A 6899-nucleotide genomic window follows, 5' to 3' on the forward strand; every position below is an offset into this window, starting at 1 on the left:
TGTATGATGAGAGCGCATGGGAGGCTCAAAGTTTCAATCCTGGCCACTTCCTGGAAAAGGAGGCAATTTCATGAAGAAAGGTGCATGCATGCCTTTGCAGGTCAGTCTGGTTAACACATTCATTACCTTACCTTTATTTAAACCCTTGGAAAACACAATGAGTGAATGAATGAATATATCATTTGCAATAGTGTCTACTACTCTAGTGTCTATGTCAGCATCATCTCTGCATGCTTTGTGCTGATTTCATCCAGGTGGCAGTGAGAGAAAAGTCACATTTACAGTTTACCAGTGGCAGATGGTGGTGATATAAAATGTGAGGGCTGAATAAAAGTCTACTATATGTGAATAACTCACACTACATTATCACAGTTCAGAGCATCTACATGTTACAGCAGTGAAACTATGGGCACGTCTCTAAAACCCACTATCCTAGGATTCCATCTCCAAGTTCACATAAGTATGAGCCACAATGCTCTTTGGTTTTGGTACAAAATAATTGGTCTTTGACATGTACTTAGCCTTCTGTGTGTTTGACAGATGATCAGCTGGTTATCTAAAGAAAGAACTGCTGAACAAATTTGAGCTATAGACAGCAATGTAATGAGGTAGTAGATCATCACAGAGCGACAACATTTAATACAATTCACATCCTAGACAGAGAATGTCTGTGTTTCCTACCAGCTCATTGTGTCTCAGTGAAGATATGTAACCTTTGTCAAGTCAAAACTCTTGAATCCCGGATTCAGAGCTTCACGCGTCATTAATTCAGTCAATGGGATGAATAAATTAAGCCCTTAAAAAAAATGTGTCTGAAAAAAGGGAGCCATGGGGCAAAAAAGCAGGTGCTCACCCACCTTTTGCGCCTTCAACCTCCACCTCCTACCCCAGAGCATGTTCTAATCAGACGTGTAGCTGTGGGTCGGCCCAGGTGACCCACTGACCCACAAGCACTGTGGATGATGGGGATGTTGAGGGATGGGGGATGTTCACTGTCACTCTCTTGTCATGTGTTAGAAAGAGGGGTAGCTGGTTGGCTGGTTAAAACCTCCTCATCCTCATAGTTTGACATTGTGCTGTGTTGTTTTGGTAAAGGATGATGCCGACTACGTCAAAATATGTCACAAGGTTATACTAGTGACAGCAAGTTCTGGGTTCCTGGGTGTGAGGGCCTTAGGTAGAAGTCAGCACACAGCATAGTCAATGGCTGCCAGTTATTAAGGTTGGAGGCGTCTCCCTTCTTGAAAAGAAGGAAATCACCCCCATAGTCATCGACCCTCCAAGAGCCCCTAGGCCGAGGACCGGAAAACTCAGCCTGGAAACCTTTGATGCCCGGGACCTTTCGCTTTCCCATCCTTCGGAGGGCACCGTCAAGTCAAGTCAAGTCAAGTCAAGTCAAGTCACACTTTATAAAGCGCATTTCATACCAGGGCAACACAATGCACTTTACAAAGGAATACAAAACAGAAAGAGGGGGGTCTCCAAAGCCTCAGCAAGGTCAGGCGGCACCCGCTGGGCAACATGCTCTAAAAAAGCCTCCGCCCGGGCCTCAGCCACTACTCTTTCACAGAAGAAGGAGCGATAATGATCGCGGCGACCCGCAATTTATTTCCGCCTCGTCACCACCTGTCCCAGGCTGTCCCTGACGCCCATGAACACCTGCCATGCCTTTCTCGGTCCTAACCGAGCTGAAAAAGGCAGCGGAGCACGTCTCGTTTTCTCTGTGAACTCTTGACCTGACCGCAGAAATTACTCACGGGGCCTACTCTTGTAGACCTCCCTAAGCTGCGCATTAAGGGAGTGGCAAGCTCACCGATCTACAGTGCCGCCAAGGTTCCCCACGGTGTACTCGAGCTCGAGAACGCGTTGCAGGCGGAGCACCTCCCTCTTTTTTTCGTTAGCATTTGAAAAAAGGCACCAGTTCCTCCATCTGCTGCGCAATCAGAGCTGCCAACATTGGGATTTGGAAATTATCAAAATTGTCCGGGGGGGTGGCAGGGGTCCAACAGGGACTAAGGGGTGGCTTGTCGATGCTATAGCCCCATCAGGATTTTGCATAACCCCGGCGCAGCTCCCCCAAGGATTTCCTTGGAATTTGATATTTTCATTAAACACTTGAAATCAAAATCACTATTGTCTGACAATTATTTTAAGTTTTATGTTTATTTAAGACTAAAAATCGGCAAAACAGGCAAGTGTAGAGCATTACCGTAATTACATCATGGAGACTCTCCATAATGCGTCTACGCTCCGCTACGCCTGCCCATTTCCCACTTCTCAAAAAAGAACAAATAAATACAGTGTGTATGTGAACGAAACAAAACCGCAGAGCCATTGAATGCAGTACTATGAAAGTAGTATCAAATATTGAAAGGGGTCAGATGTTTGGCCTGTATGGAAACTATTTTGATTTGGAATCGCTTCTCCACATTACCAATAAACTTTCAATTTTAGCCATCTTTCAGCAACATGCAGTAAAACCTGAAAACCTCTTAATGCCACAGTTCTCCAAATACAAAGAAGATTCACTCTCATATGCAGCACAAAAATTATAATAATAAACTGCAGAAGAAAAGTATAGTAATTAAAGAAAAACAGCTAGAGAAGGGTGGGGCTAGAAACTCTGGTTTAGATCAGGACAGTGAGTGTGCATATGAGAGAGAGAGAGAGAGTGCAGACACAATAAAACAAGACAAGCAGCATTAAAGTTTATTGAACAAAAACTATAAAACACTGTTTGTAACATTCTGTATCATGGCGTTAAGCTGATGAATGCTCTCATACAGCACATGACTTGGAATGGATAGAATCCATTCGTTGCTCGTCGCTGGGGGGTCGGACGGGGGGTGGCAGGGCTGTCTGCTGCCCTCTGTTCTGTGGTCTGCATACTCGGCCGCTGGGGGCTGATGGGGCCTGATGGGGGCGCGGAGCTGCTCAGCATGGCAGGCAGCTGTCGGGGCGGCTGCTGTCGGCCTTTTGCTCCCGCTGCGCGGCTTCTCTGCGGTGGGTGCCCTGGGTTCCAGGGGTGTTGGAGGGCCCATATTTCGGGCAACCTGCTGGCATCGGTAGGTGGGGACTAACATCCAGGTGCCCCACGCTGAGCACGCTCTGCTACGTGGAGCGCACTCGACGCTCACGGCCAGTTGGGGCCTTGCCCTTGCGCGGTGCATGGGTGGGCATGGGGGTGCCGACAGCTCGCTCCCTCCTGCTGTATGTGCCTGCGGTCCGTGCCTGCGGCTGCGTCTTGTGCCTGCACTTGCGGGTAGGCTGGATGTGTGCGCCCCTGGGGTGCGGGGTCTCCTCGTGCTCCCTGGGACAGGGTTATGCTCCTCCGGGCAGGGCGTGGGGCTTTCCTGCAGCTATAGGGTGTCTACGTGCCTGCAGAGCTCGCTCGGAGGGGGGGGCTTCAGGGCCCTTTCCGCTGCTAGGAGGCGCCACGATATAATACCTGACTTATTCACTAGAACCAACTGGGATAAGTTATGTACTGCACACTCACCGGTGTACACCTTACGCACACCCACACACACACATACAGGCAGTCCCATCACAAACACAAACGCACACACCACCACACCTGCCTCGAATGCAACCCAACACCCGCCAGGTTGAATTCCTCTCCTTTCCACCCTCATTTACTGCCATAACTATGACTGGAAGAGGCCACGTACCCAATTGTAGTTCTAGTTTTCCTGGACCTTATTAACGGTTTTTCAATACATGTCGTCGTCCAATGTTTATGTTTTTGTGTAAATGTTGTTTGGTTCTATGTTTAACTGTCTCACCCGCGGTGAATCTCTCCCTCTTGGAGTAGTGATCAGTTGTTTATAGACCCAAACATTATAAATAGTTCTCCAAAGGGGGGTGGTGGTGGTTCTCTATAACCAAAAACTGTGCTCTTGTCAAACTCAAGGCCTGCGGGGCACGTCCGGCCCGCTGGACAATTGTATCCGGCCCGCAAGATATTTTATGTCTATCAGAATTGGCCGGCCGGTATATAGCACCCACAGCATTAATACTACAAATCCCAAACTGCACTGCAATAGCTGGCGCTTTGCCCCTTTATTGACAAACTCATCAGTCTCACGCTCATTCTGTCACTTCGAGTCAACTTTAAGCTAACTCTAGCCCTCCCAAAAATGGCCAACCGAAAGGTGGACTTTTAAAACAGGGGCTTTCAAGACAGATGGGAGGCAGAGTAGCTGTTCACTAACACAAGGGCTAAACCTGTTTGTCTTGTGTGCGGAGCTGTTGTGGCCGTAATTAAAGAATACAACGTAAGACGACACTTTGAGACGAAACACGGGGACGGGTACAAGGAGAAGGACACCCAGCAGAAGCTCCAGAAGGTAGAAGAGTTTAAAAAAAAGACTGGTGTCACAGCAGGCTATGTTCAAAACAGCAAAATCTCAAAGTGAGGCTGCCGTTAAAGCTATTTTTTTTGTGGCAGAAGAAATAGCTAAATCGGCCCAGCGATTTAAAGTTTGTGAAATTTAAAGATTTAAAGAGTTTGTGAAGCGAAGCATGATTAAAGTGTGCGAAGTCGTGTGTCCTGACAAACAGCAAGCATTTTTAAATGTGAGCCTTACCAGAAACACCATTGCTGACCGGACTTGTGAGCTTGCTACCAATATACAAAATCAGCTGATTGAAAAAGGAAAAAACTTCATTGCAGATTCCTTTGCTGTGGATGAGAGCAGCGATACAACAGATACTGCCCAGTTGACAATCTGCATCCGTGGAGTGGACTCTGACTTAGGCATTACAGAGGAACTTTTGGGAATTTAATCAATGCACGGCACAACCACGGGAAAATACATATTTGAAGAAGTATCTAATTGTGCAAATTAAATGAAGCTGCCTTGAGACAAACTGGTAGGATTGACAACAGATGGAGGGCCTGCAATGTGCGGTAGAAAGAGTGGATTAGTGGGCAGAATGCAGTATAGGATGCAGGAGGAAAATTGCGCAGGTGAGCTGACAGTTTATCACTGCATTATACACCAGGAAAAATTGTGCGGCCAAGCACTAAAAATTGAACATGTAATGAGCACCGTGACACAGACTGTTAACTTTATAAGAGCCAAAGGTTTAAACCTCCGCCAGTTTAAGGCTTTTGTGGAGGAGATCGATTCTAAAAATGGTGACGTGCCCTGTCACACAGAGGTGCGCTGGCTAAGTCGAGGGAAAGTGCTCAACAGATATTTCGAGTTGCGTGCGAGTTGTCCGTTTATGGAAAGCAAAGGGAAAGACACCACAGAGCTACATGATGAAAAGCGGCTGTGTGAGCTGGCATCAGAGCAAAATGTACTCAAATGTTTTTGCATTCTTCTCCTGTAATCACAAGGAATACTGTTAATAGTTATATGCCTGAAATATTGAAACATTTTCAACAGACTATCAAAAATAAAATAAGTTATTTTTATTACTGCCAAAAACATTTTCATTAGAAATGACTAGGTGGAAAACTCCTGACAGAGAGGAAAACAAAAAAATAATGCCACTGATATGTCTTTTATTTGAAATTTGATCTCATTACTTTGTTAAATCTGTAAGCTTGGTTTGTTCTGAATTCTCTGAGGTGCCTTTGGAGAAGTAAAGTTAAGTTCATTTGTGATAATACATCTGAAAAAACATTTTTTCAGTAAATATCGACTCTGTTTGGCCCGCGACTTGGACCCAGTTTGTATTTTTGGCCCCCTCTGTGATTGAGTTTCACATCACTGCTACGGGTCATCCACAGGACAGAGTTATTGCACCAGTTCTTGACGATTTAAGAATTAATAAAGGGTTGCATTGCAGGTTAAGAACTTGAACTCCACTTGCATACTAACTCAGTCCCAGATGCAATGGCATACAAATACTCTGTGTTGTATGCCCAGCATACTGACAGCACAGGTTTAAAAAAAAAAAAAAAAAAAAGAGGAATGGATGGAATCCTTGAACAATCATTTTCTTATTTATCTGTGTTAAAATTCAGGATCAGCCACAAAGGCCTCATTGGAATTAAATGTTCATGTATTTTTCTTAATTTTACTAATTGCATCAACACTGTGATCTTAGCCAAACCTGGAGCTCATTATACATAAACTGATATAAAAACAATAGATAATGTCCAACATGACATTACAAAAAAATCCCTACACGAAAGAAAAAAATCACATGATATATCATATTATACATTTTATGAAGACAATCGTTCAAGGTCTACCGTTGACCGTCATTTGATCACCTATTCAGCTATAAAGCTCCTTTGAGACATGGCACAATACCAGCTGATGTAGAAAACTGCTGCCAGAAACATCCCTTCCTTGATGCTGATCTTACATTTTTATGTTTAGGAATTAAAAAACAGAGCTGTCCAGTCATCTTTATCATTTTATTTAATTGTAAAGCAGGGGCGGTTCTAGGCATGGGCGGGGGCGGGGAATGCCCCACCAAATGGTCCGACAACTGGTTTCCGTGGGAACTTGGAAAAATGTGATTCGTGTTGGTATTCTACATGTTAACATAACATCAAATCTACAGAGAAGTTCAAAATTATGTTCGACATGTTTAAATAACTAATAATCTATACAAAGAGAACAAATGTTGACATGAAATCATTTTCTAACATAGTTTATATTACGCACCCCATTGCTGGCACGCATATCGTCAGAGAGGTAGACAGGTGCACAAATTGCGCTCAGATTATAACCTCTCCATAAAATAAAAATATTTTAATTAATATTAGTATTGTTTATTATAATATAATTATTTTGGATAATCAAATAGGCCTATATTAAATATAGAACAGTATGACTACTTAGCAATATCCTTTTGATTAAAGTATAAAAGATGCTTTAAATTCACATTTGAATTAATAATTTTTATTAGTACTAGTAGTCATAGTAATAATT

Source organism: Zeus faber, assembly GCF_960531495.2.
Source record: "Zeus faber genome assembly, chromosome: 11".
In the NCBI taxonomy this organism is placed as follows: Eukaryota; Metazoa; Chordata; class Actinopteri; order Zeiformes; family Zeidae; genus Zeus; species Zeus faber.